Raw genomic sequence first — 17,284 nt, 5'->3', positions numbered from 1 at the left:
GAAGCCTGCAGCTGCCGGGGGCCTCTGCTCTCTAGAGACAAGCCAAAAACCTCACAGCGTGGCTCTATCTTTGGCTGCCGTACGGCGGGGATTGGATTACAAGGAGCTTCATGCTGACAAGGTTTTGGAGGAATAATAATATCTTGAATATTATGGAATTTGAGGAATAATAATATTGGGGGGATAATAACACCCTCTAGGGAATGAGGTTGTCTCTTTTTTATGACACTGGCACAGAGAGACTGTAGCTTCTTATATGTAGTGGGAATTAGCAGCTTCTTCAAGGCCTATGTGCCAGTTCCCGTTAAAACGTTCCCAGCATGTGTTCTGGCACTGCAGATGGGATGGGGATCTCCCTGCAAAATAAAACAACTGGGGCTTCCAGATCTGCTTGAAATCACTCTGCTTCCCCTGCCTGGGAGGTGATAGCACTCAGAGATTTCCCTTGGCACCTGCTCTTCCTTTCTCCTTTTAATCACTTACAGGCCAAGTAGGGTTTGGCTCTATTATATTCTCTTTAAGACCCAGACTCCCATTTGCCGTTCGTGTGCATAGCTCCATCAGTTCAAAGGAGCTATACCGGTATAATCAAACTGAGTATGTGATACACCAAAAAGATGGTTTGGGATACTGAACTCTGTATTCAGGATAATGGTGCTGAAAATAAATAACCTGATTTGTTTTTCCTTGCTAGAATAAAGGCCATTTCTGGTGTAATTGATTTTCATTGTCTTCACAAAACCTTCCTACTAGCACCAGATTTAATACCTGAGGCTAAAGGATTAAGGTTAGTTTTAACAGTGAAAGGACATTGCAGCAACATGGAGGATGCAGGTTTTTAGGGCTTTCTTACAAGATGAGGGAAGTCCCCTGGATGAAAACCCTATCCCGTGCAGGAGTAGTATGTATTTCAGCATTGTGTTCTGGCTGGCGAGCCCTCCTGGCTTGGGACAGGTGACCAGTTTACCAGCCCTTGGGTGGTATGAAAATAACAATTGCATGTGCACTGTGAGGCCAAAGAGCTGCATCCCCTGGGAGGGGTGAGCCCTGGGATGATGTGGCTGCCGTCACACACTGTTACTGATCTGCTACATATCCACAGGTTGTTCATCTTTCTGGACAGCTCCAGGACAGGAGATGTCACCAATTCAAGAGGGAGGAAAACTAGGCAAAGCATAGTAAAGCTCTGTCTTGGCTAGCCCTGCAGAGCAGCAGGGGGATTTGCTGCATAATCTAGAGGGACCAGCGGGCTCAGAGAGCTCCCAAGCCTAGAACTACTTCAAGGGAAGAGCAGGACAGACTAGCAGAGGCATGGCTGAGCTCTCAGCGGCAGTATACAGCCTGCATTGTAGCTTCAGTACTGCCTGCCAGCCTCTTCCTCCACTGGTGCCTGCAGCGTCTCTGAAACAGCTGCTTGCCTTCTTTTTCCAACACCCAGCAAGGTGCAGTGACGGCAGCTGTTCCTTATGGAGAGGTGCCGAGGAAGGGCAACTGGATCCGGAGGGACTTACTCTGGGAAGGGCAGCCCTTGGGCTGTGCACATGCCAGTCTGCACAGGCAAAGCATCATCTGCTGAGAGGTGACTGCTGCAGAGGAAGAAGCAAAGACAGGAATTGTTACTCAGACCCAGAGATGCAGAGAGACTGGCATGTATTTATTTATTTATATATTTCAGTGGGATTGCTATGAAAAAAAGAGGCTCTGGTACAAAATCAAATCTCTGTCAACTACCGATGTGCACACCTAATTCATAAAGCAAATGGGGAATGGTGGCCAAACTAATTTGAAAATCCTCTGAGCTGCGTAAAAAGAAACAACCCCTGAAGTGAGATACCAAGCTGCACTGCCCGGATCTCTTTGCCACGGGGCTTGGGAGAGAGGAGGGAAATCAAATCAAACTCGGTGGGCTTTTAGCTGCCTTTGGAAGAAGTTTCTGCCTGACATGAAAGCCACAGCCATGGCAGACGCTTGGAGGTGCCTTTCAGATGATTGCATTAGCTGTGGCTCCAGGTGTCCAAGGCAGACAGCTGACAATTACACCTTTTGTTTTCTTTTTCATGTTTGACAGCCAGACGCCTTTTTGATCTGCAGTTTGTTCTTGTCTCTGTGTGCGTGTATGTGTGTGCATACGTGTATATTTATATAGAATCTGAGATCTATCACTCTGACAGTCACAAATGGCTTATCTGAGCTGTTAAACAAATACAGGGCTGATTTACACACTATAGCATCAAATGGAGGGGTTCCCTTTTGGCACTCATGGTCCCCTGCAGTTTCACAGAACATGTTCTTTCTTGCGGCATAGTGAAATTATAAGGTTGCTGTGCAGATTTTACTAAAGAAAAGCCAGTCCTATGGCTGGTTTCCCAAATACTAGAGAGTTATACAGCAAAACTTTTCAGCTGGACTGTGGGGTTTAACACCTCTCAAGGCCCAGGGTGACTGGATGCAAGTTGTGCATGATGCCTAGCCAGAAAGGGGAGCTGGTTCAGGAGCTGAGGGATCTCAGTGTGGAAAAGAAAAAGGCTAACAAAGTTGTAGAGGTGGGGCTCTTTCTGCAGCTCTGGGAGTTGAACAAACCGGGTAATTCCTACTGACTGCATGTTATACCACTAGAGCAAGAAATGTAGAGAAAATGTTTGTATTAGTTCAGATATTGAGAATGACTTTTTCTTCCAAAGAAGAGTTAAAAATCAAAACCCCCAAGCCCCTCTCTTCCCTGCGTGTTTACTACTGGTCACTGCAGGAGGCAGAGTATTGGCTTGGAAGGCATCTTATTGACCTTATTACATTCTTATAAAAAGCAAGTTGTTTTCTGGTTTAAAGCAAAGAAAGAATCATTGCTGGTTATTTCTGGCTCTGGAGCCAACCCCACTGCAGGAGCTCTGAGGCCTCCCAGGTAATGGTGCAATCTGCAGGAGACCATTAAGTGGCATTCTGAGAGATGAAGCAGGCACTTCCAGGCTTGAGTTACGTTACAGTAGTTTAAAACCATGGTGTTCACCACAGTATTCACAGCCTGCCATCAGAATTGCTTGAGAATAAGGCAGCAAAAACATTTGAGCAAACAGTTGTTTTGAACAAGAAAAACTCTGACCCAAGAGGGGGTTTGGACTAATTAATGCGTGTGTGACCTTATGGCTCAAGCCAAGACCAAGACTTGCACAGACTGCAAGATTGTGGACTGTCATTATATGAAAGAAGACTTGTTCCAGCAATTCCTTCTCTTTCCAGGGATTACTGGCTGGGGAATGAAAAGCCTGGGGTAAAAGATTTATTTACTTCTTGGGCTGATATGGGCAGTGAGGGTGGGTATTACAAAAAAAGAATTTTTTTTTTTCTATCAGAGAAATGATGTGTTGGATGGATAAAAGAATGTAACTAATGATAAAGTGCTATCCGTGACAATGGTGGATAAGTCCTAGATGCCTTGGAGAAATAGGCAGTACAGAGCTCTTCTGGTGACAGAACATCTGTCGATACCTGGTTCTACAGAGGAGTCAAGGAGAAAGGCAGGGGCTTGTATTTCATGATGTTCTGAGAGCTGAACTACCCTCAGAGGAAAGTGAGGCTGGCAGTGCTGTTGGCAGTCTCAAAGGACAGCCCAGGGTGCCATATATCCCTGCTCACTTTCATGAGTCTGCTTCTGCAGCCTTTGCCCATGCAATATGTAAACAGACTAACATGGGAGAGAGTTGTGAGTGAAGGACATATGAACTCTTCGAGGAAGAGCTATCTAATGCTTCTACCTAGATGTACTGTGATTGCAGTAAGTTCCTCATTTAATATTTACTACATTCAAAATTCACAGGAAATCACTGTAAGTTGTAGTTTTAATGGAAATTGACCCTGTAAACCTATTGATCAAACCTTGGGTCAAAACGACATGACATATGCAAATCATATACAAAGCTCGTGTACAGCTGCATGTACAAAGATCACATTCTACCACAAGTAAACCTCCACTGACTTCAATTAAAGTTTTGCCCAAGTCAGCTTGAGCTTTGTACATATAGGTCTTTGTGGGCTTTGCACATGATTTGCATATGTCATGTAATATACAATATGGTATTGTGTACTAGCTGTCTTCCCCTAATTAATACATGATAAAAAAATCCTCTTCGAGAATAATGATTAAGAAAAATTTGTGCATAAGGAAATTGCTTGCAAATGACCACACTGGCAAAATTATAACCCAGTAATATTGCAGTCCCATTTATCTTCTGTTAGGTTTAATCACCACTAATAATTCAGTCGAGGGTAATTAATCTTTGCTGATCAAAGTACAGGAAAGGGCTGAAGTACTGTATCTGCATCATAATGACATGTAATGCTGATGCTGCACAATTGCCTGTTTGCAGAGAGATGTGAAGATGTCCTCATCAGCATACAGTCAATGTGTGTGAGTTCATTATCACTCAGTAGAGGATAGAGGCTCAAATAATAAGGTGAAGAAGCCTAAAAATACATACATAGGCAGGTGTATGCAAATACAGCTCAGCTGATTCCCTGAGTTGGAGAGGTGTATCTGGGGGAACTGCAGTAGAGACCAGTGAGGAAAAGGACATTCAATACTCTTCAGGTTTTTTTGGGAATCACTCTATCAGGATGAAGTCCAGCTTATGCTGAAGAAAAAAGGAAGTTTCGTTCCCAAACCTCTCAGATTCCCCAGCAGAAAGTCATGTTCCCAAGTTCCTTGTGTCAGTCAGTATCAAGACGGAAGCTTGTTGCCTCCACAGGGCAAACTGGTATTTTGTTAGAAAAGATGCATTCTCTGAGTGACTTGATGTGGCCCAGATGCCTTAAAGGAGATACCTTGTACATCTTCCCTTGAGGGAGGTGGTTGATGAACAAAGGGAGATGGACTGTGGGCAAGAGATCCTGTAGTGAAACCAGCACGTGGCTGAATGCTCAAGAGAGTAGGTAAGCAAGGGGTCCATCTTAGTTCTTCTTCCACCACTTTTTGAAGAAGAGTTTCAGATCCTGATTGTGCTGTTGTCTTGGACTAGGTGAAAATCCAGCAAGATGATTTCCATCCATGTGGCCAGAGAGGAGGGATAGGGGCATGTTACTTCCTGATTTGCTTCAGCTAAATATTGGACATATAACATGCTTGAACTTAAAAGGCTTGAAGTAAATGCTGTGCTGTATTGAGTTTTGCAGATGACAATTAAAAAATCCCAACACCTAATTTATTTAGTCAGGTTTCATTTATTTTAATATTTCAGCCAAGCCCTTGTTTGGAAACTTCAATCTGACAGTGGTGTTTATTTTCAAAGTACCAAAAAAAAAAATCTTTACATGTCTGAATATTCTATTTAAAATTCTTTTGATATTTTCTTCTATTGATACTGTCACCAAACATCAGTGGTGTTAAAAAGCCCAACACCTATTACTAATAAGAGCGACAGTAGTTAGAGCTACAATGGTCTCAAAGTACAGTGAATCAAAACTGGGAATCCATCAGTTCTTTGGCTGCTAAACGATTTCCATGCTGGGCTGGCATTTATCTTCTAGAATAGAGAAGCCTTTCAGAGAATAGCAAATATCTGGCAGGGGGCCAGAGGCTTTGGATATAAGACAATTAGCACAACAGGGGGAATGAAGGGCTTCCGGAATTAGAGATGAATAAGAAATATTTGTAATGTGCACTTTAAGTTATTGGTTTGATCACAGTAAATGTTTGTCACTTATTTCTCTTGGTTGCAAGTGTAGTGCTGCATTACTTCTCTGGTTTTGCTTTCTTCTGTAATTAGTTTCACCACTGAGTGGTAGGACTGGTACATATCACACTTCTTGTCCTCTTCTTCATCTTTAAAAGGCTACTTTGTTTGGTTCAAAATAGATAAAAGGGCAACTTGCTAGTTGCAAAGATAGACTGCTCCCTCCTAATCCACTGGCTCTCAGTACATGTGCAGCTTTAATTAGACATGAGGATTTAAGCCTTTACATTCAGAGGCATGTAACAGTCAAACTAAAAATTAGGAGGATATATTTAGATGGTTTAAAAACCCCACTGTACTTCTAAGAGTAAATCTTGACATCTAAAAGTGCCAAAGGGTTTCTAGGCTCCTCACAGTGCCACAAGGTGTAAATTTGCTCTTCTCATTGTCAAAGGGAAATATCCCAATCATAGAACATAAACAGACTGTCAAGTCTCAGATTTTAAGAGGTTTCAACCATCTTGTGCTACTGTGTTAGAAAAAGAAGGTATAGTTTCATTGATTAAGGTCACATCAACTGAAATTCTGGGATTTCTCTTGGATTTCTCTTATGAAGAAAAAGAATTAATAATAATATAATCTTGGCATTAGGGACTGAAACAAGAATTTACTTGAAAGCTAACATAGGCAAGACATGTGAAGGCATTCTTCTGCATTTTGTAGCCCTGTTTAAGCCTCAGCTGGGATATTATTTCTGCTTTTGGATGCTGGACTCCAGGAAAAATGTAGGTCAACAGAAGGAAGGTGGTTCAGAGAACTGAAAACTTGGATCTGAAAAAAGTTGAAGAAGTTCAGTCTAGAGCATAGCAGACCTGGTATTCGATTTGGTTATCTTCAGATGTGTGCCAAGCTGCTGCAGAGCAGAACAGGCAGTCTGATCTCCGCAGTGGACAGAACAAGGAGTAATGGGCTTAAAGTTCAGAAAGGGAAATGTCATTAAGTCATTAGGAAAAACTTCCTGATGTAAAGGTAGTTAATGACTGGGTGAGATTGTGTGGGTTAGCTGCGGAGGTACATTGAAGGTTTCCCATAGCAGGCTAAAGCAATAGCTGCGAAAGGTATTTTAGATTGGTGTCCTCATTGACATGAATGGGTCTTGAAGATGCTTTCAGCCCCATTTTCTATGATTTTCACTAATCATGCTCTCCTTTCACAGGTGATCATACTTTATTGCTAGGACATTGGGGAAATAGCATTACTGGTCTTACATGTCTTTTGGAGTTAGCATAGGATTGGAGTTATGCATCACAGAGCTGATCAAAATATATATTTTCTGTTTATCTATGTATCTGTTTATCTATCATGATGAAAATGTAAATGAATATGAAAATAATTTTTTCTTTAAAGGTTGCCATGGGATAATATTGACTACTGAAAACCTTGAGCATTTTTTTCCTGAAAAGTGCCCCATGGGAAAACAACATCAAAAATACCTCTTTTGGAGTTGAGCCAATCCAACTGAAAATGTACTTCAGCGACTCAGTGGAGAGTGCCTGCTTTCATGGGGGCTTATGGGAGTTACAGCTTTATCTCTAAGGCCATGCCATGATCTCTCTTCTTCTGCCTTCTCATGGTGTCTCATTGCATTGCCTTGATGGGTGGGAGGCTGCAAAGCCTCGACGATGCAGCACAGCCTGGCTTATGGACAGCTTTGATGAACTGAGGAACTACAGTTCCCATGGGGCATGGCAGTGCTTGAGATGGACTGTTAATGTTCCTGAACTATAAACTATTTCTCTTTGAAATGTCAGAATATACTGAAAGCTACCCTTTTCAGTCAAAATCTGCCTCTCTCCACTGATTTCTAGGTGAATATTTTGAAGAGTTTCTTTTTCTGACAAAAAGCAATGTTTTGTGTTGAGAAGAATCATTTTTCATATTAAAAAATGCATGAAAAGAGAACTTTCCACAGAAGCTTAAACTTTCAGTGAAAACAAGCAATCAACCAACCCTTTTTTACCCCTTTGCTGACTCTTATTTCAACTGCACACAGGGAATTCCTAAAATTGAAAATCTTTTTAAGGTGTCTGCTGCAGAATGAAGCTCTAGGATGTAGTTAGGAGCTGCAACAGCATTCCACAGGACCACCCTAGGGAGACACGTTCCAAACTGGTGAGTGAACAGTGGTAGCAGAAATGACCTCTGGTTCATGATCCCACTTCATCATGGGGGAGGACAGGGCAAAGGACTTTCCTGAGTGACTGTTCCCTTGCAAATCTGTGTGATAGGGAGGGCTCCAAGAGCTTCCCTTGGTTGGGATATTATCAGATCTTCCTAAATTGTTCTGTCAGGTGAGTTGGGTTCACCTCCTTCAGGGGACACCTTCTTCGTGGTATTTCTGTCCCTTACTGCTTGCAGCTTCTCTGGGCTTTCAGGAGCCCAAGGCCAGGGTTCCTAAAGAAGGCTTGCTCCTTGGGCTTCATTCATGGCTGTATTTCTTTTGCACACTTTAACTTTAGCCCCAACTCTTTGTTCCCCTGAGATTTCAAACATCTACCCTGTTCAAATGACTCCAAAGTGCTTTGAAACTCCAAGGTAAAGGGCTTCCCACCCTGCACGGCTAGTAGTCCAGAATAACTGCTCTGCATGACAGCATGACTCCCCATCTTCCCATCTTCCATGTCAAGAAAACTAAAATGGCTCGAAGCTCTGCAAGAAATGTCTTTGCATTTCTCTCGTGCTAGTATTACTTTTGGCTATTTCCAAGCCCTTTACAGCTGTCACATAGGAACTATGTGCAGGACCAGAGTACCAGCCCTTGCGTTTGCAGTGCAATAAAGCCTTGCAATGTTAATGTAACAGAGCATAACTGAAACCTTTAAACTGCAGTTTCCTTTGTACGAGGTCAGGTAATTAGCAGGGTCTGCTCTATGATTACTAATAAATGTAAAGCTGCGTGAAAACCAGATATCTACGCCCAGAGTAGTTTTTCAGGGAAGACAAGTGGTGGTAGAATAAAATCCCTACTGAAATGACACCCTGTCCCGTAGCCCTGGGGTGACCTGGAGACTATGGTAATGGGTCACAGTCCTGCCTCTTCCAGAGACCCAGCATGGAGAATTCAGATCTTCCAAGACTTTCTTCTCTCCCCTTCGTAACATTAGCCTTTTTGTCTCATTCACCTGAAAGCTACTGAAGGCATCATGGAAATCCATGGTTAACTGTAGTGAGCCAAATCCTCACCCATCGCACACAGGTTGGAGGTTAATGACAAAAGCCAGCTCCAGGCTGAGCCTTGTGTTCTGAATAGAGTTAAACCGATCCTGTGCTTTATGCACACATGGGCTGTGCCTGGGTCCAGGAGAGCTACCTGAAAAGTTAGCACACAACAGGCTGCTTTTTAGCAACTTCGGTCTTGGGAGGTGAGACCAGCCAGCCCAGCCTGCTGGGAAATTTCAGTGGGCAGCACTCTCAGGCATGACTCAGTCTGTTGTTCATTGTTGCAGTTCTGGGAAATATCTGTCATGTCAGAACCTGCAGGGTGGTGACATCCTTGTAATTCCTCTGGAAAATGAAAAGAAGTACAAGTCAAAGGCTTTGACTGAGCTTCATACTGTTGTGCTGTGCATAGATGCAACTTAAAATAAAGCAGTTGGGTAAAGAATGAATTAAAACCAATACATGACAAAATAATGGTAGTTGCATGTTAGATACAAAGAGGAGTATTTTCCCAGATGTAAGCCTTCATCAACAAGAGAGCCTGTAGGTATCCCCTTGTTGAGACCAGCTGTACCTGAATGTTCTCCTGTCTCTCCAGTCCCTCCTCCTTACTCTACTCCTCAGCTCTGATATTAGCATTACACTCTAACAGCAGAACTCAGAAAAAGAAGGGAAAGGGATACAGGAACTTTGTCTCCTTCCTTCTTGCAGATTGCAAAGCACTATGCATATTCTGGCTGCCAGCATTTCTAGGGACAGGTCCTTTGCAGAAAGGGGAGTCAGGGGTCTGTAGTGCCTTTTGCCCTGGATGCGACCCTATACCCTGCTGTTGCTGTACAACACATGTGGATTTCCTAACCAGGAATGGGGAGCTGCTTGGGTGAAGATTTTCTCAATCACAGTGGCTCTTCTTAGTGGCATACAGTCCTGCCATTCCTGTGCTTCTTGTCACTCAAACCAGGTACCTTTGATATCAGACATAAAATCCTTTATTGCTACAGCTAAACTGCTGCCGAGATCAAACTTCAATGACTGTAAATCAGCTGTTCTCCATTCCTCTCAACAGCATTTTAACTGCATGTGGGATATTAATTATAGGTTGTATTTTTCAGAACTATACTTCTGCGTTACTTGTTGCTTTGGGAGCTGAAAAACCGGCCACAAGAGACAATGGCTCTACAGTGGCTTTTAGTCTCTCAGGACAAATCCCAGAGCTGACATCATCTGCAATTATATTGCACAGATCCAACCACTCTGACATAAGGTGGTAAATTATTCATGATTTGGCAGCCACTGTAAGTGGAGAGTGTGCTTTAAGAAACCTCAGAATTGCAAGACTGGTTTGTCACCACAGTCCTATTAGGCCAGTGGCCTATCTCTAAAAACAATACCTTGGATGATGGTGATAGAGCCTTAGGGTAGATGTATGTGGGATAAATAATTTCCCCTTGATTTCATGTAAGTTACTTGGCTAATATCTACAAGCACAAGGATTACAATCCTTCCCAGATAGAGTCACGTGGCTTCTGCCCCAAAGACTCTGCAGTTTAAACTGAACCAAAGCTAAGTGCAAGGTGAACACGCAATGGCAGCAGATTTGGCGGGTCAGTGTAGGGTGGCAGGAGGGTAAACTAATAACCTTGGACAGACAAACTTCCCATCTTGCTCTGACAAGCTTGTGCTCACTTCTGTTCTGGCTGAAGATGAGGGACAGTGACCCAGGCACGTTGGACTGAGAGGAATGATAATCATGATAGAAACAGGTGAGAACTGTAATTGAGACTTACAAGCTTGAGTTTTAAGGAACTCAGGTGAAGGGTGCAAATATACATAATTCCAGCAGGGCTATATTAGGGATCTGGAGAAGAAGAACTATCCTTCCTTCACATATAGATCAGTAATACAAGAGTCTTAGTACAGGATGGAAAGTTAAAGCTGCTATAAGCGACCAGTGTGACTCTTGTCAGTGATTCTGGATCACTTCACAGAGGAAAAGGCTTCAGATTAGACTGGGACCATCATGAGGAACAGAAGGGGAGGAAGTATTTTTTGTCATCAATGTTTTACCCCTATGGAGACCAGGGGCAAGCAGAGGCTTACCCAAAGGTGACAATGCCATTGTCCTGGCTGATCGTCAGGACATGAGAATTGGTGCACTGCACAGTACTGCAGCCTTCTGTGGCTCTTGCAGGTCTTACTTTCTACCAGGAGGCAGTTTGTGCCTCGCTATAGCACATCCTTAGTGCAGGCCAGAAACAACTATTAGAGCCTAAAAGGCAATTCCTGATGTGTGATAAAATGTATTTCCTTGTCACTGTTTGTCCTGATTCCTATAAAGCTTTACCATACACCATCATCATCACTGTAATGAAAACACATTTATTAATCCAGGAACCCTGGGGAAAATGGACCAGGCTATTGTTTCCTTTGTGAGAGGTATATCTTGTTACTCAGACAAAACCCCTTTGCATCAACTACCTTATTGATTTACCCTGTTCATTGAAGGCCTTTTTACTCATAATCCGTCATGTTATCTAGACGTAAAGTAGAGGCTGGAATAAATTTTTCAGAAAATGGTGAAACTGCAAATGAACTCATGGGTTTTCACAGCCAGTAGGGACCATTATGTTCTTCTAGCCTGACCTCTTATACAGCTGAGGCCAGAGAACATGATCAAATAACTTATATGGTATTAAAGGAAACACGTTCTTTGTAAACTGCATTTTAAATAGTCATTGCTTGAGGAATGTGTGTTTGTTAGATTGCTTTTACATGTGCTGAAAATGTAGTTTCTTTCCCTTCTGGTTTCCAGTTTAAGTCTTTGCATTTCCTCCAGATCCATCTACCTGGCTGTGCTGATAGCTCTCAGTAATGACAGAGACCCCAGCAGCCTTCTGCAGTGCTGATGTGATGATGTGTACTTGGACATATGTTTGGAGTGTACCCTACTTCTCCTTGTGAGAAGTTGGGAGACAGACAGAGGAACTGTGTAGTCAAGAATTAAGTGTCCTTTCCTGAACAGAATACTAACAAAAGGGAATGTTTCCCATTTGAAATTATTTCTTCCTGTTAGTGGAGATGACAAAACGTGTTGTAGTTGTCCAGGAAAAAAACCTTTTGATCTTTCAGAAGCAATGTAGAGTCCTGTTCCTAATCGAAGGGGGGATAATGGAGGATCTATTGGAGTGTCTGCAAGACATTATCCAGGCAGGGATAAGCATGGTCTGCCCACACTTCTTGTGAAGCCATGTGAACATGGTGCTGAGCTGCAATTAAAAAGCTTCAGTGAGAGATAAGACACATCAGCATAGGCCAAATGTGGTACTGTTGTCCATATTGTGTCCATTTGCTCCAATCAGAGCTGAAGTCTGCTTGCACACTGCTTTGTATTGCATCACCAAAAATTCCTCTTGAAACTGGAATGACTTTTTTCCATCAGTGATTTGCCTGGCTAATTGCATGTATTAGGATATTGCAAAATGGCTGGGGACAATGAAGCAACCCTTTGAGAAAGAGTAGAGCGCTTGGGAAAGTGGACTTGGCAGATTTTCATTAATGAGTCCTGGTACTTTCTGGGAAACTCTTTCCCATAGAAAACAAATGAAAAGAAGGTAAAAGTGACTGATTTTAGAAGTTGGAGGGGTAAAATCTGACAAGGTAAGCTTTAAGTTGCTGTTTGCCACCTTAAAGTGACTGTTGTAGCTATAATTGAAATGTGATATATAGGCTGATTTCAAAGGGAAATGGTGTTATAGTCAATATCTTCTGAAATGCTAAGAGGAGTGTCCATCAAAGGATAGATATTGGCCTCAGAGAATTAGATTTATATATATTAAAATACATCTGGGTGATAATTTTAATGCACAATGTTTTAATGAATGGCAAATAAAGGCCAAACACTAATGCTCCTTCCTACTAAACAAGGAACTCATGTAAATAAGATGCACCAGCAACAGCTGAAAATAGAGCCCTTTGCAGACCAGCCCTTTGAATTTCTGCACCTTCACATAAAAAGCTGCACAAACAGTGATAACTGCATTGCCACCTAGCAGCTGTCCAGGCAAACCAAAACATAGCAGCACTACTAGCTAGAATCTGGCAGCTCCAAGTCCCTCTGCAAAACTAAATACCGATAAAACACTAAATTGCAGGAAGTCAATAATTTTCTCCAATTAGGCAGGATAAGTGGGATGGTGCCAATCTGGTATGTCACACTTGAGCGGGATAGACACAGCTGCAGGGGGATGCTGGTAACAATTTTTCCTCCAGCAGTCTGGGATGAACATCAATCCGCTTATAAGCACGACACCTCCATGGAAGTTGGTAGCCCCTTACCCTGCAATTTGAAAGAACTGTTGTTGAGTTTTTTGGCATCTACCCACATCTGAGTCAGTGTGATTGCTCAAAGGTGGAAAACTTGGAGATGAAGCAGCCAGATTCCTCTCCTTCTTCTGGAGCCATAAATTAGCATTAGCACGTTGCTGGCCTGAAGCCTGTGTTCTGCCCCCACCTTCTGCACCAGTGGATGTGGGAGTGTCACATCCACAGACCCTGTACCAGAGCAATTCTCCTCCAAGACCTTGTCACCCCTTTGTCTTTCTAGTCCCAGGATGCTGCCAGATGATGGCCACTGGAGGAGGCCTAATCCCTGCAGTCTACAGCCTGTCTCGGAGAGCAGAAACCTGTTCAGTGCTGAACGCTGCAGAAGGGGAACACACTTTGTGAGTGTGCTGGTGAGCTAATGCAAGCAGGGACACTCCATCTGACCTAGGACTGGAGGGAGCCACGCCTGCATGCCTACAGATTATTCCAGCAGTGTTTGCACATGTATGGGTTATTTTGCCCCCAAAAGCTCAACAACCCAAAGACCCACTTGGAATTCTAAAAATAGAAGACCAAATTCGATGCTTAAGCCTGTAGATTTTACTGCTAGATTTATAGCTACCCAGTGCCATGGAGTGACAGCCGTAGAGGAAGAGCCAGTGCCTGCAGCAAAAATCTGTTTGGAGGAAGAAGTAACAATACCTGTCACTGCTAAAGGATCTGATTTTTAGGAGAGGGCCACAAGCTTTTCTGGAGAGAATTGTGTGATAGAGCAGACAACACAGGAAGATGTAGGGGATCTATACTTATACTTATATACTATACTTAGCAGTGCATCTTGAAAGACAGAAATAGCAACATGTATCAGCAACATGTACCAGCAACAGGTAATCAGCAAATTGTCCAATTTGTAAGCCCTCCAACACTTTTTTGTCCTTGCCCCTGTATACTCTGGAGGCCTGGTGTGTCTGAGAGGCAGCACACAGTCCACTGACCCTTGTGATGAACACTAGAGTGAGCTTTAATGAGAACTGGAGTGGTGATGATGGCAGAACTGTGTGCTGCCAAAGTGACATTTGCTCCTGAGATTTGTTATGGTAAGAGGGGTGCCTGCATCAGCTTGCACCTTCGGATATTTTAAGCCTGACATTCACACCCTGTGTTTTCTTACCTGCAGGACTGGCATCCTTAATGTACTTTGAAAAAGTCACACCACTGCACAGAAATCTCTGCAACAAGTGATGTGTATTAAGCATGTATATATGACAGAAAAATGTGTATCCAACTAATACCTCTGTTCCATACACACACAGGTGCCAGCAACACCTTTAAAGCTTTCAACATTTAGTTTTGGTGCTTAAAATTCAGTGATGTTCATACTTCAAAAACTGGAAGGATAATATGAATACATAAGGTGCCTTAGGGCAAGGAAAGTTATTTCTTAGAGGTATTTGTGACACATGACTTAAAACAGGCTGATTAGCTTTTATTATGCCAGATTTTTTTTGTTGGTAATGGCTATAGTAAACCCGTTCCTAGTCTGGCTACTCCTTCTCCTTCACTTCCAAGAAATCCAAGTTTTGTTTTAAAAATGTACATGTAATTAAAGGACATGTAATTCAGCAGAAAGTCTTTTAAATGCATAACTGATTATCTACTTCCTGTAATTGCTGGTTTGTATATTGAAACTTAGATTGAGTTGGCAGACAATAAAAGATTATTTTTTAATTAGATATACTCATTCCTATCATTTGGGAATAGAGGATATTTTCCACCACTGCTATTCTTCCTATACAGGAACATGTGCTAATATCTTGCTTGATATCAATGTCATTTTTTCCCAAATGAGAAATAAACAGAAGCCTGCTTCTCTTGCAGAAACACTGTGGCTAGGCTGTGTTTGCCATTTCAATTCGATAGGATGCTGGTAGCAGGATGTATATGTATGCATTATATGACACACAGCAAGACTATGTATCAAGGCCAGTTTAAAGTGCTGAGATTCACTTACAGTCCCCAAGGATTTTTTATGTTCATTCTTCATTAGAAATTCTGCTTTTACATCAGAAATTTGTCAACACAAAATTATGACCCCCAAACTATTATTTTATGGGGTCTCAAACTAATTTTTTCTTTTGCTTGTGACAAACAAAGCAATTGTTAGTGGTCTTAAAAGGCATTTCATGCAACCTCTTGCCCTGAAAACTACATCTAAAATGACAGTACCTCTAGAGACCTTTCTTTGCTTGATAAACTGAGTTGCAGCCTAACTCTGGTTTAACTTACACTATCATGGGCACTGGAGTGTTTGGGAGCTCTCTGGTAATAATATGGCTGCAAAATAGGGTGCCTAGCTGGTGACTTGGGAGCAAGTCATATTCAAAGCTCTCAATTTATAATTCTTTTCTTGTGTGGAGACAACATTTCAAAGCCAGCGATAGGGTCTCCACACCTTTCCTACTCAGCCTGCCCTGTGCCATCCATAGCTGTGTTACTGTCATGTGGTGACCAGAACTACTGATTTCATGGCAAAGTAATGGGTGGTTCTGTGTGCATTTTTTAGCTGTCCTTTTAATGTAGTTCAGCCACTAGAAAAGGAGGTGGCAGAAGCACTGGCCACCCTTACCAAGTCCTCTGAAGAGACTAATATGAACCCCTGTGTGCTCGCACAACCAGTCCTTGGTTCACATTTCTAGTTGTCCTGGTTTCAGCTGGGATAGAGTTAAATTTCTTTGTAGTAGCTAGTATGGGCTATGTTTTGGATTTTTGCTGGAAACAGTGGTGATAATGCGGAGATGTTTTGGCTGTTGCTAAGTAGCAGTTACACTGGTCAAGGACTTTTTCAGCTCCCCGTGCTCTGCCGGGTGCACAAGGAGCTGGGAGGGGGCACAGCTGGGACAGCTGACCCCAACTGACTAAGGGGATATTCCATACCATATGACGTCATGCTCAGTATATAAGCTGGAGGAAGGGAAGGACGTTTGGAGTGATGGCGTTTCTCTTCCCATGTAACCGTTACACGTGATGGAGCCCTGCTTTCCTGGAGATGGCTGAATACCCGCCTGCCCATGGGAAGTAGTGAATGAATGCCTTGTTTTGCTTTGCTTCTGCGCGCAGCTTTTGCTTTACCTACCAAACTGGCTTTATCTCAAACCATGAGTTGCCTCACTTTTACTCTTCCAATTCTCTCCCCCCGTCCCACCAGGGGGGAGTGAGTGAGCGGCTGCGTGGTGCTTGGTTGCTGTCTGGGGCTAAACCACAACACTAGTTATAAAAGGAAGTTTGTGATTTGGAGACATGGCAAAGCTGCCTCCCTAACTGAAACTACACTGAATTTTACTTGTTCCTAATTTTTGCTTAGCCTTTGCCTTTCCACACCTGCATTATCCTCTGCTTCCTCCTCCACACCTTACACTGTTGCAGCTCTGCTGGTATAACTCCTATTCATGCCATCCACAATCATTTTCCTCTTGACTGCTGTAAATCTCCTTCTATTGCATTTTTTTTTTTTCCTGTGGGCCTCTGTCTAAACAAAAGGGATGTGATTCTTCTCTCCCTCCCACTGGCTTTAACCTGTTGTAGTTTGTCATGTCATTATTCATGATTTAAATGAGGCTAAGCGAGGGAAGAATAGAGCACTGAGATTTTCATTATGCCAAAACCATGCTATTCTCTGCACTCAGGCTATGGTATTATATCACCCTGTCCCTTCACCAATTTCAAAGGCTTCCTTTCCTCCCGATCAAGCTCAATAGCATGCTAAGGACTTTCAGAGCTTGTTTTTGAACTTGCCTGACCCTGCTTCTCTGATCTCATATCCACTCCCACACACATTTATTTGGCTTTGCTAATCTGGCTATCTCCTGTGGCCGCCCAGCTCTGAGCATCTGGGTGTTCGTTGTTATTTATGCTTCCCATTTGTCTGACGCTTTGAGCCCCTGAGTCATTTCCCCTTTCTCAGTCTTACCTTTGTGGCTTTTCTCACCCTCCCAGCTGGTGAGCAGGCGATGCTGCCACCCTCCCTTTCCACCTCCTCGGGATGATGCTGGCTGAGAGCCCAGGCTGCACCATGATGCCTC

This window comes from Phalacrocorax aristotelis, chromosome 9, assembly GCF_949628215.1.
Source record: "Phalacrocorax aristotelis chromosome 9, bGulAri2.1, whole genome shotgun sequence".
NCBI classification, from domain to species: Eukaryota; Metazoa; Chordata; class Aves; order Suliformes; family Phalacrocoracidae; genus Phalacrocorax; species Phalacrocorax aristotelis.
Note: the sequence above shows the minus strand (reverse complement) of the source record.